The 15,885-nt window shown below is 46.6% G+C and overlaps 16 non-coding genes across 16 annotated transcripts; 8 read left to right on the forward strand and 8 right to left on the reverse strand.

The window, feature by feature from the left end:
• Positions 1–1,008: 1,008 nt before the first annotated feature.
• Positions 1,009–1,081, reverse strand: trnak-cuu. Its single transcript has one exon. It is a non-coding gene; the product is annotated as a tRNA-Lys (tRNA).
• A 147-nt stretch (positions 1,082–1,228) lies between these two features.
• On the forward strand, positions 1,229–1,302 carry trnan-guu. The gene has a single exon. It is a non-coding gene; the product is annotated as a tRNA-Asn (tRNA).
• A 1,399-nt stretch (positions 1,303–2,701) lies between these two features.
• On the reverse strand, positions 2,702–2,774 carry trnak-cuu. Its single transcript has one exon. It is a non-coding gene; the product is annotated as a tRNA-Lys (tRNA).
• Positions 2,775–2,920: 146 nt separating this feature from the next.
• On the forward strand, positions 2,921–2,992 carry trnan-guu. The gene has a single exon. It is a non-coding gene; the product is annotated as a tRNA-Asn (tRNA).
• Positions 2,993–4,386: 1,394 nt separating this feature from the next.
• Positions 4,387–4,459, reverse strand: trnak-cuu. Its single transcript has one exon. It is a non-coding gene; the product is annotated as a tRNA-Lys (tRNA).
• Positions 4,460–4,606: 147 nt separating this feature from the next.
• On the forward strand, positions 4,607–4,680 carry trnan-guu. The gene has a single exon. It is a non-coding gene; the product is annotated as a tRNA-Asn (tRNA).
• Positions 4,681–6,076: 1,396 nt separating this feature from the next.
• On the reverse strand, positions 6,077–6,149 carry trnak-cuu. Its single transcript has one exon. It is a non-coding gene; the product is annotated as a tRNA-Lys (tRNA).
• A 146-nt stretch (positions 6,150–6,295) lies between these two features.
• Positions 6,296–6,368, forward strand: trnan-guu. Its single transcript has one exon. It is a non-coding gene; the product is annotated as a tRNA-Asn (tRNA).
• A 1,399-nt stretch (positions 6,369–7,767) lies between these two features.
• trnak-cuu lies at positions 7,768–7,840 on the reverse strand. Its single transcript has one exon. It is a non-coding gene; the product is annotated as a tRNA-Lys (tRNA).
• Positions 7,841–7,987: 147 nt separating this feature from the next.
• Positions 7,988–8,061, forward strand: trnan-guu. Its single transcript has one exon. It is a non-coding gene; the product is annotated as a tRNA-Asn (tRNA).
• Positions 8,062–9,458: 1,397 nt separating this feature from the next.
• trnak-cuu lies at positions 9,459–9,531 on the reverse strand. The gene has a single exon. It is a non-coding gene; the product is annotated as a tRNA-Lys (tRNA).
• Positions 9,532–9,678: 147 nt separating this feature from the next.
• On the forward strand, positions 9,679–9,751 carry trnan-guu. Its single transcript has one exon. It is a non-coding gene; the product is annotated as a tRNA-Asn (tRNA).
• Positions 9,752–11,140: 1,389 nt separating this feature from the next.
• On the reverse strand, positions 11,141–11,213 carry trnak-cuu. Its single transcript has one exon. It is a non-coding gene; the product is annotated as a tRNA-Lys (tRNA).
• Positions 11,214–11,360: 147 nt separating this feature from the next.
• Positions 11,361–11,434, forward strand: trnan-guu. The gene has a single exon. It is a non-coding gene; the product is annotated as a tRNA-Asn (tRNA).
• Positions 11,435–12,826: 1,392 nt separating this feature from the next.
• Positions 12,827–12,899, reverse strand: trnak-cuu. The gene has a single exon. It is a non-coding gene; the product is annotated as a tRNA-Lys (tRNA).
• A 147-nt stretch (positions 12,900–13,046) lies between these two features.
• On the forward strand, positions 13,047–13,120 carry trnan-guu. The gene has a single exon. It is a non-coding gene; the product is annotated as a tRNA-Asn (tRNA).
• Positions 13,121–15,885: the final 2,765 nt, after the last annotated feature.

A 15,885-nucleotide genomic window follows, 5' to 3' on the forward strand; every position in this document is an offset into this window, starting at 1 on the left:
TGACCCGTTTAGAGAACACTGTCTAACAATCGGCTCTGGAGCAGACAAAAAAAGACGGATGAAGCAGAGCAGCCTCTTCATACGTCAACAGCTTCAAACCTGGATGCACCATGAATGTCTGATGTTTACGAGAAATAACGGGTTTGAATTAGGCAAACTTTTTTTTTTTTTTTTTTATGTGTCCTACTCTTAAATGCCTGCACTTCAGATATCTGCAGTGCATTGTATGACCCTCTGTGGACACCAATTTGCCAAGAACCTCACGTTTGATTTAAACAGTTCACCTTCGTTGAGGCCAACTTCACTCCACATTCCACAAAAACTATGGAGAACAAGATAGATATGCAACAAGTGTTTCACAAAGCTGCAACGGAGTACCAGGTTGTCATCCAGGTATGAGAGTCGGATTGTGTCTTTCAGACCAGCCGAACGGAGCTCCATACTACTCTGAAACTCTGCAGTTGCTGATCTCAGACCAAACGTAATGTGCACCCATTTACAGAGCCCCCGTGTTGACTGCTGTAAGTGGCAGACTTTCATTGTAAATGATGCATTCTGGTGGAGGGTTGAGGATGTCATGAGAAAAGAACGTGTCGGCCTTGGGCTTGTGAACTCACATGCGCTCTTTTACACTATATGGGCAAATGTATTGGGACACCTGACTTTCCCAGCTATATGCGATTCCTTCCCAAACTGTTATTGCAAAGCTGAATTGTTTAGGGTATCTTTGGATGTGGTAGCATGAAATTTTTTCTTCACTGATCTAGGAGACCCAAACCTGTTCCAGCATGACAAAGCCCCTGTACACCAAAGCAAACTCGATAAAGATATGCTTTGCATGGGTTGAAGTAAAGGATCTCCTGCTATAAAGCTCTAAACTCAACCCTATTGAACTTCTTTAGTACGAATCGAATGCTGACTGCACCCCAGGCCTCTTCACCAAAGGAGCCGATAAAGGCACTTCTCTGTGACTTAGTCATCTCAGCGCAGCCGTGCATAAGAAATCCTCGCCCAACGTGGGGCTCGAACCCACGACCCTGAGATTAAGAGTCTCATGCTCTACCGACTGAGCTAGCCGGGCAGGATGTCAGCCCAGCCCGGCTACATAAAAGCATAAGCACACAGCCCTCACTCAACCCACCCACCCACCAGCACCTGATCTGGCTATTTAAGTACCATCGGAGCCAACGTGGATTTTCCAAACCACCAAAAGAGCCTATAACAGCAGGTCTCTGTGGCGCAATCGGTTAGCGCGTTCGGCTGTTAACCGAAAGGTTGGTGGTTCGAGCCCACCCAGGGACGTGGTGGCTTGCATTTTACACCAAGCGCTGTTGCGCTACTTAACGAACTGAACTAGATGCAAATGGAGGAGCGGTGACTGTTTCCGGCAGGGTGATGCATCTTGGCAAAGTTGTTATGGGTTATAATTTTGTGCCAGCACAGTGTGAAAGGGTGACCAGGCCAGATTCAGCGCTGCTTCTCGAAAAGATGTGCCCAGAGATAAACACGAAATTTAGTAATCTCAGCGCATCCGTGCAAAAGATGTCCACGCCAACGTGGGGCTCGAACCCAAGACCCTGATTTTTTAGCCAATCGGGCAGCGTTTCTCCTCTGTAGTGCCGGAAAGCTTTACACATTGAAAATGAAATAGGCAACAATCAACAGAATTGCATGGTATCAAACTAAGACACTGACCCGTTTAGAGAACACTGTCTAACAATCGGCTCTGGAGCAGACAAAAAAAGACGGATGAAGCAGAGCAGCCTCTTCATCGTCAACAGCTTCAAACCTGGATGCACCATGAATGTCTGATGTTTACGAGAAATAACGGGTTTGAATTAGGCAAACTTTTTTTAAATTTTTTTTTATGTGTCCTACTCTTAAATGCCTGCACTTCAGATATCTGCAGTGCATTGTATGACCCTCTGTGGACACCAATTTGCCAAGAACCTCACGTTTGATTTAAGCAGTTCACCTTTCGTTGAGGCCAACTTCACTCCACATTCCACAAAAACTATGGAGAACAAGATAGATATGCAACAAGTGTTTCACAAAGCTGCAACGGAGTACCAGGTTGTCATCCAGGTATGAGAGTCGGATTGTGTCTTTCAGACCAGCCGAACGGAGCTCCATACTACTCTGAAACTCTGCAGTTGCTGATCTCAGACCAAACGTAATGTGCACCCATTTACAGAGCCCCCGTGTTGACTGCTGTAAGTGGCAGACTTTCATTGTAAATGATGCATTCTGGTGGAGGGTTGAGGATGTCATGAGAAAAGAACGTGTCGGCCTTGGGCTTGTGAACTCACATGCGCTCTTTTACACTATATGGGCAAATGTATTGGGACACCTGACTTTCCCAGCTATATGCGATTCCTTCCCAAACTGTTATTGCAAAGCTGAATTGTTTAGGGTATCTTTGGATGTGGTAGCATGACATTTTTTCTTCACTGATCTAGGAGACCCAAACCTGTTCCAGCATGACAAAGCCCCTGTACACCAAAGCAAACTCGATAAAGATATGCTTTGCATGGGTTGAAGTAAAGGATCTCCTGCTATAAAGCTCTAAACTCAACCCTATTGAACTTCTTTAGTACGAATCGGAATGCTGACTGCACCCCAGGCCTCTTCACCAAAGGAGCCGATAAAGGCACTTCTCTGTGACTTAGTCATCTCAGCGCAGCCGTGCATAAGAAATCCTCGCCCAACGTGGGGCTCGAACCCACGACCCTGAGATTAAGAGTCTCATGCTCTACCGACTGAGCTAGCCGGGCAGGATGTCAGCCCAGCCCGCTACATAAAAGCATAAGCACACAGCCCTCACTCAACCCACCCACCCACCAGCACCTGATCTGGCTATTTAAGTACCATCGGAGCCAACGTGGATTTTCCAAACCACCAAAAGAGCCTATAACAGCAGGTCTCTGTGGCGCAATCGGTTAGCGTTCGGCTGTTAACCGAAAGGTTGGTGGTTCGAGCCCACCCAGGGACGTGGTGGCTTGCATTTACACCAAGCGCTGTTGCGCTACTTAACGAACTGAACTAGATGCAAATGGAGGAGCGAGTGACTGTTTCCGGCAGGGTGATGCATCTTGGCAAAGTTGTTATGGGTTATAATTTTGTGCCAGCACAGTGTGAAAGGGTGACCAGGCCAGATTCAGCGCTGCTTCTCGAAAAGATGTGCCCAGAGATAAACACGAAATTTAGTAATCTCAGCGCATCCGTGCAAAAGATGTCCACGCCAACGTGGGGCTCGAACCCAAGACCCTGATTTTTTAGCCAATCGGGCAGCGTTTCTCCTCTGTAGTGCCGGAAAGCTTTACACATTGAAAATGAAATAGGCAACAATCAACAGAATTGCATGGTATCAAACTAAGACACTGACCCGTTTAGAGAACACTGTCTAACAATCGGCTCTGCAGCAGACAAAAAAAGACGGATGAAGCAGAGCAGCCTCTTCATACGTCAACAGCTTCAAACCTGGATGCACCATGAATGTCTGATGTTTACGAAATAACGGGTTTGAATTAGGCAAACTTTTTTTTTTTTTTTATGTGTCCTACTCTTAAATGCCTGCACTTCAGATATCTGCAGTGCATTGTATGACCCTCTGTGGACACCAATTTGCCAAGAACCTCACGTTTGATTTAAACAGTTCACCTTTCGTTGAGGCCAACTTCACTCCACATTCCACAAAAACTATGGAGAACAAGATAGATATGCAACAAGTGTTTCACAAAGCTGCAACGGAGTACCAGGTTGTCATCCAGGTATGAGAGTCGGATTGTGTCTTTCAGACCAGCCGAACGGAGCTCCATACTACTCTGAAACTCTGCAGTTGCTGATCTCAGACCAAACGTAATGTGCACCCATTTACAGAGCCCCCGTGTTGACTGCTGTAAGTGGCAGACTTTCATTGTAAATGATGCATTCTGGTGGAGGGTTGAGGATGTCATGAGAAAAGAACGTGTCGGCCTTGGGCTTGTGAACTCACATGCGCTCTTTTACACTATATGGGCAAATGTATTGGGACACCTGACTTTCCCAGCTATATGCGATTCCTTCCCAAACTGTTATTGCAAAGCTGAATTGTTTAGGGTATCTTTGGATGTGGTAGCATGAAATTTTTTCTTCACTGATCTAGGAGACCCAAACCTGTTCCAGCATGACAAAGCCCCTGTACACCAAAGCAAACTCGATAAAGATATGCTTTGCATGGGTTGAAGTAAAGGATCTCCTGCTATAAAGCTCTAAACTCAACCCTATTGAACTTCTTTAGTACGAATCGGAATGCTGACTGCACCCCAGGCCTCTTCACCAAAGGAGCCGATAAAGGCACTTCTCTGTGACTTAGTCATCTCAGCGCAGCCGTGCATAAGAAATCCTCGCCCAACGTGGGGCTCGAACCCACGACCCTGAGATTAAGAGTCTCATGCTCTACCGACTGAGCTAGCCGGGCAGGATGTCAGCCCAGCCCGGCTACATAAAAGCATAAGCACACAGCCCTCACTCAACCCACCCACCCACCAGCACCTGATCTGGCTATTTAAGTACCATCGGAGCCAACGTGGATTTTCCAAACCACCAAAAGAGCCTATGACAGCAGGTCTCTGTGGCGCAATCGGTTAGCGCGTTCGGCTGTTAACCGAAAGGTTGGTGGTTCGAGCCCACCCAGGGACGTGGTGGCTTGCATTTTACACCAAGCGCTGTTGCGCTACTTAACGAACTGAACTAGATGCAAATGGAGGAGCGAGTGACTGTTTCCGGCAGGGTGATGCATCTTGGCAAAGTTGTTATGGGTTATAATTTTGTGCCAGCACAGTGTGAAAGGGTGACCAGGCCAGATTCAGCGCTGCTTCTCGAAAAGATGTGCCCAGAGATAAACACGAAATGTAGTAATCTCAGCGCATCCGTGCAAAAGATGTCCACGCCCAACGTGGGGCTCGAACCCAAGACCCTGATTTTTTAGCCAATCGGGCAGCGTTTCTCCTCTGTAGTGCCGGAAAGCTTTACACATTGAAAATGAAATAGGCAACAATCAACAGAATTGCATGGTATCAAACTAAGACACTGACCCGTTTAGAGAACACTGTCTAACAATCGGCTCTGAGCAGACAAAAAGACGGATGAAGCAGAGCAGCCTCTTCATCGTCAACAGCTTCAAACCTGGATGCACCATGAATGTCTGATGTTTACGAGAAATAACGGGTTTGAATTAGGCAAACTTTTTTTTTTTTTTTTTTATGTGTCCTACTCTTAAATGCCTGCACTTCAGATATCTGCAGTGCATTGTATGACCCTCTGTGGACACCAATTTGCCAAGAACCTCACGTTTGATTTAAGCAGTTCACCTTTCGTTGAGGCCAACTTCACTCCACATTCCACAAAAACTATGGAGAACAAGATAGATATGCAACAAGTGTTTCACAAAGCTGCAACGGAGTACCAGGTTGTCATCCAGGTATGAGAGTCGGATTGTGTCTTTCAGACCAGCGAACGGAGCTCCATACTACTCTGAAACTCTGCAGTTGCTGATCTCAGACCAAACGTAATGTGCACCCATTTACAGAGCCCCCGTGTTGACTGCTGTAAGTGGCAGACTTTCATTGTAAATGATGCATTCTGGTGGAGGGTTGAGGATGTCATGAGAAAAGAACGTGTCGGCCTTGGGCTTGTGAACTCACATGCGCTCTTTTACACTATATGGGCAAATGTATTGGGACACCTGACTTTCCCAGCTATATGCGATTCCTTCCCAAACTGTTATTGCAAAGCTGAATTGTTTAGGGTATCTTTGGATGTGGTAGCATGACATTTTTTCTTCACTGATCTAGGAGACCCAAACCTGTTCCAGCATGACAAAGCCCCTGTACACCAAAGCAAACTCGATAAAGATATGCTTTGCATGGGTTGAAGTAAAGGATCTCCTGCTATAAAGCTCTAAACTCAACCCTATTGAACTTCTTTAGTACGAATCGGAATGCTGACTGCACCCCAGGCCTCTTCACCAAAGGAGCCGATAAAGGCACTTCTCTGTGACTTAGTCATCTCAGCGCAGCCGTGCATAAGAAATCCTCGCCCAACGTGGGGCTCGAACCCACGACCCTGAGATTAAGAGTCTCATGCTCTACCGACTGAGCTAGCCGGGCAGGATGTCAGCCCAGCCCGGCTACATAAAAGCATAAGCACACAGCCCTCACTCAACCCACCCACCCACCAGCACCTGATCTGGCTATTTAAGTACCATCGAGCTAACGTGGATTTTCCAAACCACCAAAAGAGCCTATGACAGCAGGTCTCTGTGGCGCAATCGGTTAGCGCGTTCGGCTGTTAACCGAAGGTTGGTGGTTCGAGCCCACCCAGGGACGTGGTGGCTTGCATTTTACACCAAGCGCTGTTGCGCTACTTAACGAACTGAACTAGATGCAAATGGAGGAGCGAGTGACTGTTTCCGGCAGGGTGATGCATCTTGGCAAAGTTGTTATGGGTTATAATTTTGTGCCAGCACAGTGTGAAAGGGTGACCAGGCCAGATTCAGCGCTGCTTCTCGAAAAGATGTGCCCAGAGATAAACACGAAATGTAGTAATCTCAGCGCATCCGTAAAAGATGTCCACGCCCAACGTGGGGCTCGAACCCAAGACCCTGATTTTTTAGCCAATCGGGCAGCGTTTCTCCTCTGTAGTGCCGGAAAGCTTTACACATTGAAAATGAAATAGGCAACAATCAACAGAATTGCATGGTATCAAACTAAGACACTGACCCGTTTAGAGAACACTGTCTAACAATCGGCTCTGGAGCAGACAAAAAAAGACGGATGAAGCAGAGCAGCCTCTTCATACGTCAACAGCTTCAAACCTGGATGCACCATGAATGTCTGATGTTTACGAGAAATAACGGGTTTGAATTAGGCAAACTTTTTTTTTTTTTTTTTTATGTGTCCTACTCTTAAATGCCTGCACTTCAGATATCTGCAGTGCATTGTATGACCCTCTGTGGACACCAATTTGCCAAGAACCTCACGTTTGATTTAAGCAGTTCACCTTTCGTTGAGGCCAACTTCACTCCACATTCCACAAAAACTATGGAGAACAAGATAGATATGCAACAAGTGTTTCACAAAGCTGCAACGGAGTACCAGGTTGTCATCCAGGTATGAGAGTCGGATTGTGTCTTTCAGACCAGCCGAACGGAGCTCCATACTACTCTGAAACTCTGCAGTTGCTGATCTCAGACCAAACGTAATGTGCACCCATTTACAGAGCCCCCGTGTTGACTGCTGTAAGTGGCAGACTTTCATTGTAAATGATGCATTCTGGTGGAGGGTTGAGGATGTCATGAGAAAAGAACGTGTCGGCCTTGGGCTTGTGAACTCACATGCGCTCTTTTACACTATATGGGCAAATGTATTGGGACACCTGACTTTCCCAGCTATATGCGATTCCTTCCCAAACTGTTATTGCAAAGCTGAATTGTTTAGGGTATCTTTGGATGTGGTAGCATGACATTTTTTCTTCACTGATCTAGGAGACCCAAACCTGTTCCAGCATGACAAAGCCCCTGTACACCAAAGCAAACTCGATAAAGATATGCTTTGCATGGGTTGAAGTAAAGGATCTCCTGCTATAAAGCTCTAAACTCAACCCTATTGAACTTCTTTAGTACGAATCGGAATGCTGACTGCACCCCAGGCCTCTTCACCAAAGGAGCCGATAAAGGCACTTCTCTGTGACTTAGTCATCTCAGCGCAGCCGTGCATAAGAAATCCTCGCCCAACGTGGGGCTCGAACCCACGACCCTGAGATTAAGAGTCTCATGCTCTACCGACTGAGCTAGCCGGGCAGGATGTCAGCCCAGCCCGGCTACATAAAAGCATAAGCACACAGCCCTCACTCAACCCACCCACCCACCAGCACCTGATCTGGCTATTTAAGTACCATCGGAGCCAACGTGGATTTTCCAAACCACCAAAAGAGCCTATGACAGCAGGTCTCTGTGGCGCAATCGGTTAGCGCGTTCGGCTGTTAACCGAAAGGTTGGTGGTTCGAGCCCACCCAGGGACGTGGTGGCTTGCATTTTACACCAAGCGCTGTTGCGCTACTTAACGAACTGAACTAGATGCAAATGGAGGAGCGAGTGACTGTTTCCGGCAGGGTGATGCATCTTGGCAAAGTTGTTATGGGTTATAATTTTGTGCCAGCACAGTGTGAAAGGGTGACCAGGCCAGATTCAGCGCTGCTTCTCGAAAAGATGTGCCCAGAGATAAACACGAAATTTAGTAATCTCAGCGCATCCGTGCAAAAGATGTCCACGCCCAACGTGGGGCTCGAACCCAAGACCCTGATTTTTTAGCCAATCGGGCAGCGTTTCTCCTCTGTAGTGCCGGAAAGCTTTACACATTGAAAATGAAATAGGCAACAATCAACAGAATTGCATGGTATCAAACTAAGACACTGACCCGTTTAGAGAACACTGTCTAACAATCGGCTCTGAGCAGACAAAAAGACGGATGAAGCAGAGCAGCCTCTTCATACGTCAACAGCTTCAAACCTGGATGCACCATGAATGTCTGATGTTTACGAGAAATAACGGGTTTGAATTAGGCAAACTTTTTTTAAATTTTTTTTTATGTGTCCTACTCTTAAATGCCTGCACTTCAGATATCTGCAGTGCATTGTATGACCCTCTGTGGACACCAATTTGCCAAGAACCTCACGTTTGATTTAAGCAGTTCACCTTTCGTTGAGGCCAACTTCACTCCACATTCCACAAAAACTATGGAGAACAAGATAGATATGCAACAAGTGTTTCACAAAGCTGCAACGGAGTACCAGGTTGTCATCCAGGTATGAGAGTCGGATTGTGTCTTTCAGACCAGCGAACGGAGCTCCATACTACTCTGAAACTCTGCAGTTGCTGATCTCAGACCAAACGTAATGTGCACCCATTTACAGAGCCCCCGTGTTGACTGCTGTAAGTGGCAGACTTTCATTGTAAATGATGCATTCTGGTGGAGGGTTGAGGATGTCATGAGAAAAGAACGTGTCGGCCTTGGGCTTGTGAACTCACATGCGCTCTTTTACACTATATGGGCAAATGTATTGGGACACCTGACTTTCCCAGCTATATGCGATTCCTTCCCAAACTGTTATTGCAAAGCTGAATTGTTTAGGTATCTTTGGATGTGGTAGCATGACATTTTTTCTTCACTGATCTAGGAGACCCAAACCTGTTCCAGCATGACAAAGCCCCTGTACACCAAAGCAAACTCGATAAAGATATGCTTTGCATGGGTTGAAGTAAAGGATCTCCTGCTATAAAGCTCTAAACTCAACCCTATTGAACTTCTTTAGTACGAATCGGAATGCTGACTGCACCCCAGGCCTCTTCACCAAAGGAGCCGATAAAGGCACTTCTCTGTGACTTAGTCATCTCAGCGCAGCCGTGCATAAGAAATCCTCGCCCAACGTGGGGCTCGAACCCACGACCCTGAGATTAAGAGTCTCATGCTCTACCGACTGAGCTAGCCGGGCAGGATGTCAGCCCAGCCCGGCTACATAAAAGCATAAGCACACAGCCCTCACTCAACCCACCCACCCACCAGCACCTGATCTGGCTATTTAAGTACCATCGGAGCCAACGTGGATTTTCCAAACCACCAAAAGAGCCTATGACAGCAGGTCTCTGTGGCGCAATCGGTTAGCGCGTTCGGCTGTTAACCGAAGGTTGGTGGTTCGAGCCCACCCAGGGACGTGGTGGCTTGCATTTACACCAAGCGCTGTTGCGCTACTTAACGAACTGAACTAGATGCAAATGGAGGAGCGGTGACTGTTTCCGGCAGGGTGATGCATCTTGGCAAAGTTGTTATGGGTTATAATTTTGTGCCAGCACAGTGTGAAAGGGTGACCAGGCCAGATTCAGCGCTGCTTCTCGAAAAGATGTGCCCAGAGATAAACACGAAATGTAGTAATCTCAGCGCATCCGCAAAAGATGTCCACGCCAACGTGGGGCTCGAACCCAAGACCCTGATTTTTAGCCAATCGGGCAGCGTTTCTCCTCTGTAGTGCCGGAAAGCTTTACACATTGAAAATGAAATAGGCAACAATCAACAGAATTGCATGGTATCAAACTAAGACACTGACCCGTTTAGAGAACACTGTCTAACAATCGGCTCTGAGCAGACAAAAAAGACGGATGAAGCAGAGCAGCCTCTTCATCGTCAACAGCTTCAAACCTGGATGCACCATGAATGTCTGATGTTTACGAGAAATAACGGGTTTGAATTAGGCAAACTTTTTTTATTTTTTTTTTGTGTCCTACTCTTAAATGCCTGCACTTCAGATATCTGCAGTGCATTGTATGACCCTCTGTGGACACCAATTTGCCAAGAACCTCACGTTTGATTTAAGCAGTTCACCTTCGTTGAGGCCAACTTCACTCCACATTCCACAAAAACTATGGAGAACAAGATAGATATGCAACAAGTGTTTCACAAAGCTGCAACGGAGTACCAGGTTGTCATCCAGGTATGAGAGTCGGATTGTGTCTTTCAGACCAGCCGAACGGAGCTCCATACTACTCTGAAACTCTGCAGTTGCTGATCTCAGACCAAACGTAATGTGCACCCATTTACAGAGCCCCCGTGTTGACTGCTGTAAGTGGCAGACTTTCATTGTAAATGATGCATTCTGGTGGAGGGTTGAGGATGTCATGAGAAAAGAACGTGTCGGCCTTGGGCTTGTGAACTCACATGCGCTCTTTTACACTATATGGGCAAATGTATTGGGACACCTGACTTTCCCAGCTATATGCGATTCCTTCCCAAACTGTTATTGCAAAGCTGAATTGTTTAGGGTATCTTTGGATGTGGTAGCATGACATTTTTTCTTCACTGATCTAGGAGACCCAAACCTGTTCCAGCATGACAAAGCCCCTGTACACCAAAGCAAACTCGATAAAGATATGCTTTGCATGGGTTGAAGTAAAGGATCTCCTGCTATAAAGCTCTAAACTCAACCCTATTGAACTTCTTTAGTACGAATCGGAATGCTGACTGCACCCCAGGCCTCTTCACCAAAGGAGCCGATAAAGGCACTTCTCTGTGACTTAGTCATCTCAGCGCAGCCGTGCATAAGAAATCCTCGCCCAACGTGGGGCTCGAACCCACGACCCTGAGATTAAGAGTCTCATGCTCTACCGACTGAGCTAGCCGGGCAGGATGTCAGCCCAGCCCGGCTACATAAAAGCATAAGCACACAGCCCTCACTCAACCCACCCACCCACCAGCACCTGATCTGGCTATTTAAGTACCATCGGAGCCAACGTGGATTTTCCAAACCACCAAAAGAGCCTATAACAGCAGGTCTCTGTGGCGCAATCGGTTAGCGCGTTCGGCTGTTAACCGAAAGGTTGGTGGTTCGAGCCCACCCAGGGACGTGGTGGCTTGCATTTACACCAAGCGCTGTTGCGCTACTTAACGAACTGAACTAGATGCAAATGGAGGAGCGGTGACTGTTTCCGGCAGGGTGATGCATCTTGGCAAAGTTGTTATGGGTTATAATTTTGTGCCAGCACAGTGTGAAAGGGTGACCAGGCCAGATTCAGCGCTGCTTCTCGAAAAGATGTGCCCAGAGATAAACACGAAATGTAGTAATCTCAGCGCATCCGTGCAAAAGATGTCCACGCCCAACGTGGGGCTCGAACCCAAGACCCTGATTTTTTAGCCAATCGGCAGCGTTTCTCCTCTGTAGTGCCGGAAAGCTTTACACATTGAAAATGAAATAGGCAACAATCAACAGAATTGCATGGTATCAAACTAAGACACTGACCCGTTTAGAGAACACTGTCTAACAATCGGCTCTGGAGCAGACAAAAAAAGACGGATGAAGCAGAGCAGCCTCTTCATACGTCAACAGCTTCAAACCTGGATGCACCATGAATGTCTGATGTTTACGAAATAACGGGTTTGAATTAGGCAAACTTTTTTTAAATTTTTTTTTTATGTGTCCTACTCTTAAATGCCTGCACTTCAGATATCTGCAGTGCATTGTATGACCCTCTGTGGACACCAATTTGCCAAGAACCTCACGTTTGATTTAAGCAGTTCACCTTCGTTGAGGCCAACTTCACTCCACATTCCACAAAAACTATGGAGAACAAGATAGATATGCAACAAGTGTTTCACAAAGCTGCAACGGAGTACCAGGTTGTCATCCAGGTATGAGAGTCGGATTGTGTCTTTCAGACCAGCCGAACGGAGCTCCATACTACTCTGAAACTCTGCAGTTGCTGATCTCAGACCAAACGTAATGTGCACCCATTTACAGAGCCCCCGTGTTGACTGCTGTAAGTGGCAGACTTTCATTGTAAATGATGCATTCTGGTGGAGGGTTGAGGATGTCATGAGAAAAGAACGTGTCGGCCTTGGGCTTGTGAACTCACATGCGCTCTTTTACACTATATGGGCAAATGTATTGGGACACCTGACTTTCCCAGCTATATGCGATTCCTTCCCAAACTGTTATTGCAAAGCTGAATTGTTTAGGTATCTTTGGATGTGGTAGCATGACATTTTTCTTCACTGATCTAGGAGACCCAAACCTGTTCCAGCATGACAAAGCCCTGTACACCAAAGCAAACTCGATAAAGATATGCTTTGCATGGGTTGAAGTAAAGGATCTCCTGCTATAAAGCTCTAAACTCAACCCTATTGAACTTCTTTAGTACGAATCGGAATGCTGACTGCACCCCAGGCCTCTTCACCAAAGGAGCCGATAAAGGCACTTCTCTGTGACTTAGTCATCTCAGCGCAGCTGCATAAGAAATCCTCGCCCAACGTGGGGCTCGAACCCACGACCCTGAGATTAAGAGTCTCATGCTCTACCGACTGAGCTAGCCGGGCAGGATGTCAGCCCAGCCCGGCTACATAAAAGCATAAGCACACAGCCCTCACTCAACCCACCCACCCACCAGCACCTGATCTGGCTATTTAAGTACCATCGGAGCCAACGTGGATTTTCCAAACCACCAAAAGAGCCTATGCCAGCAGGTCTCTGTGGCGCAATCGGTTAGCGCGTTCGGCTGTTAACCGAAAGGTTGGTGGTTCGAGCCCACCCAGGGACGTGGTGGCTTGCATTTACACCAAGCGCTGTTGCGCTACTTAACGAACTGAACTAGATGCAAATGGAGGAGCGGTGACTGTTTCCGGCAGGGTGATGCATCTTGGCAAAGTTGTTATGGGTTATAATTTTGTGCCAGCACAGTGTGAAAGGGTGACCAGGCCAGATTCAGCGCTGCTTCTCGAAAAGATGTGCCCAGAGATAAACACGAAATTTAGTAATCTCAGCGCATCCGTGCAAAAGATGTCCACGTAGCGTGGGGCTCGAACCCAAGACCCTGATTTTTTAGCCAATCGGGCAGCGTTTCTCCTCTGTAGTGCCGGAAAGCTTTACACATTGGAAATGAAATAGGCAACAATCAACAGAATTGCATGGTATCAAACTAAGACACTGACCCATTTAGAGAACACTGTCTAACAATCGGCTCTGAGCAGACAAAAAGACGGATGAAGCAGAGCAGCCTCTTCATCGTCAACAGCTTCAAACCTGGATGCACCATGAATGTCTGATGTTTACGAGAAATAACAGGTTGGAATTAGGCAAACTTTTTTTTTTTTTATGTGTCCTACTCTTAAATGCCTGCACTTCAGATATTTGCAGTGCATTGTATGACCCTCTGTGGACACCAATTTGCCAAGAACCTCACGTTTGATTTAAGCAGTTCACATTTCGTTGAGGCCAACTTCACTCCACATTCCACAAAAACTATGGAGAACAAGATAGATATGCAACAAGTGTTTCACAAAGCTGCAACGGAGTACCAGGTTGTCATCCAGGTATGAGAGTCGGATTGTGTCTTTCAGACCAGCCGCACGGAGCTCCATACTACTCTGAAACCCTGCAGCTGCTGATCTCAGACCAAATGTAATGTCCACTCATTCACAGAAGCCCCGTGTTGACTGCTGTAAGTGGCAGACTTTCATTGTAAATGATGCATTCTGGTGGAGGGTTGAGGATGTCAGGTCAAGAGGCTTTTATTGTCATTTCTACTATACACAGTGGTACACAATACACAGTAAAAACGACACAACGTTCCTCCGAATCCCTGGTGCTACACTAAACAACATAGAGCTACAACACAACACAAGCTATGTAAAGTGCATCGAGTGAAACCTAGTGCAAACAGTGCAGAAGAAAAAACACTACAGACAGACAGTGCAGACAGACAACACAAAACAACACAAGACACAAAACAACACAAGACACAAAACCCAATATAGCGCCGACCAGTAAACCTACTGTATACTTTGATTATACAGTACTGTGCGAGGAGAACTGTAAAAACTATAACTGGGAGTAAATATAACCAGACACAATGCAGTGCAAATAACAGCAGCAGTTAAGAGGTGCAACAGACAGCATGTAAACAGTATAGTATAATACAGTCAGAGGTGCAAAAGACAGCATGCAAACAGTGTAATAGAGTCAAAGGTGCAAAAAACAGCAGGTAAACAGTGTAATGCGGTTAAGTATAATTAATAATAAATAATTGACGGTGGAATGGATTGAGATGAGTAATGAGTATGTGTTAAGTTTAGGTTGTACAGTTTGGTAACACACATTTGGGTGTGTGTGTGTGTGTGTGTGTGTGTGTGTGTGTGTGTGTGTGAGAGAGAGTTCTATTTCTTTTCTGTGTATTGAGGAGCCTAATGGCTTGCGGGAAAAAACTGTTGCACAGTCTTGATGTGGCGGCCCGAATGCTTCGGAACCATTTTCCTGATGGCCTGAGGTTGAAAAGTGTGTGTGACGGGTGTGTGTGGTTATCCACAATGCTCTTGGCTTTGCGGATGCAGCGTGTGGTGTAAATGTGCATAATAGAGCGGAGAGATACTCTGATGATCTTTCATCTTCTCATCTGTCCTCACTATACTCTGTAGGGTCTTGCAATCGGAGATAGTGCAGTTCCCAAACCAGGCATTGATGCAGCTGCTCAAGATGCTCTCAATGGTCCCTCTGTAGAACATGGTCAGGATGGGGGGAGGGAGATGGGCTTTTCTCAGCCTCTTCAGGAAGTAGAGACGTTGCTGGGTTTTCTTGGTGATGGAGCTGGTGTTGAGTGACCAGGTGAGGTGGTCCGCCAGATGAACACCAAGGAATTTAGTGCTCTTGATGATCTCCAAAGAGGATCCATCGATAGTTAGTGGAGAATGGTCGCTCTGTGCGCCCCTGTAGTCCACAACCATCTTTTTGGTTTTGTCAATGTTCAAAAACAGGTTGTTTGCTCCACACCAGGCTGTTAACCGTTGCACTTCCTCTCTGTATGCTGACTCATCGTTCTTGCTGATTAGACCCACCACGGTCATGTCATCAGCAAACTTGACGATGTGGTTCGAGCTGTGCATTGCTATACAGTCGTGAGTCAGCAAGGTGAACAGCAGTGGACTGAGCATACAGCCCTGAGGGGCCCCAGTGCTCAGTGTGGAGGTGCTGGAGATACTGTTCTCGATCCGGACTGACTGAGGTCTCCCATTTAGGAAATTGAGGCACGTAGGAACAATGGCGCTGTTCAGAGAAATGTTAACGATGTCGGTGAAGACATCTGCTAGCTGTTCTGAACATTCCTGGCCTACTCCCTTTCCACTTGGTCTCCTGAACACACATGTCTACCTTTCTCTGCTCCATCTGTGAGTGCATTGTCTTGTGCAACCAGAATGGCTGGTTTGTGATTTGATATAAAAAATAGGCTTTTAATATCCATTGGCTTTTTAGCCAACTCCTCATACCATCGGGAAGTGCTGGTGAGGTTGTGGTTTTTTGTATTTGTAGTGA

Source organism: Silurus meridionalis, chromosome 6, assembly GCF_014805685.1.
Source record: "Silurus meridionalis isolate SWU-2019-XX chromosome 6, ASM1480568v1, whole genome shotgun sequence".
Taxonomy (NCBI): domain Eukaryota; kingdom Metazoa; phylum Chordata; class Actinopteri; order Siluriformes; family Siluridae; genus Silurus; species Silurus meridionalis.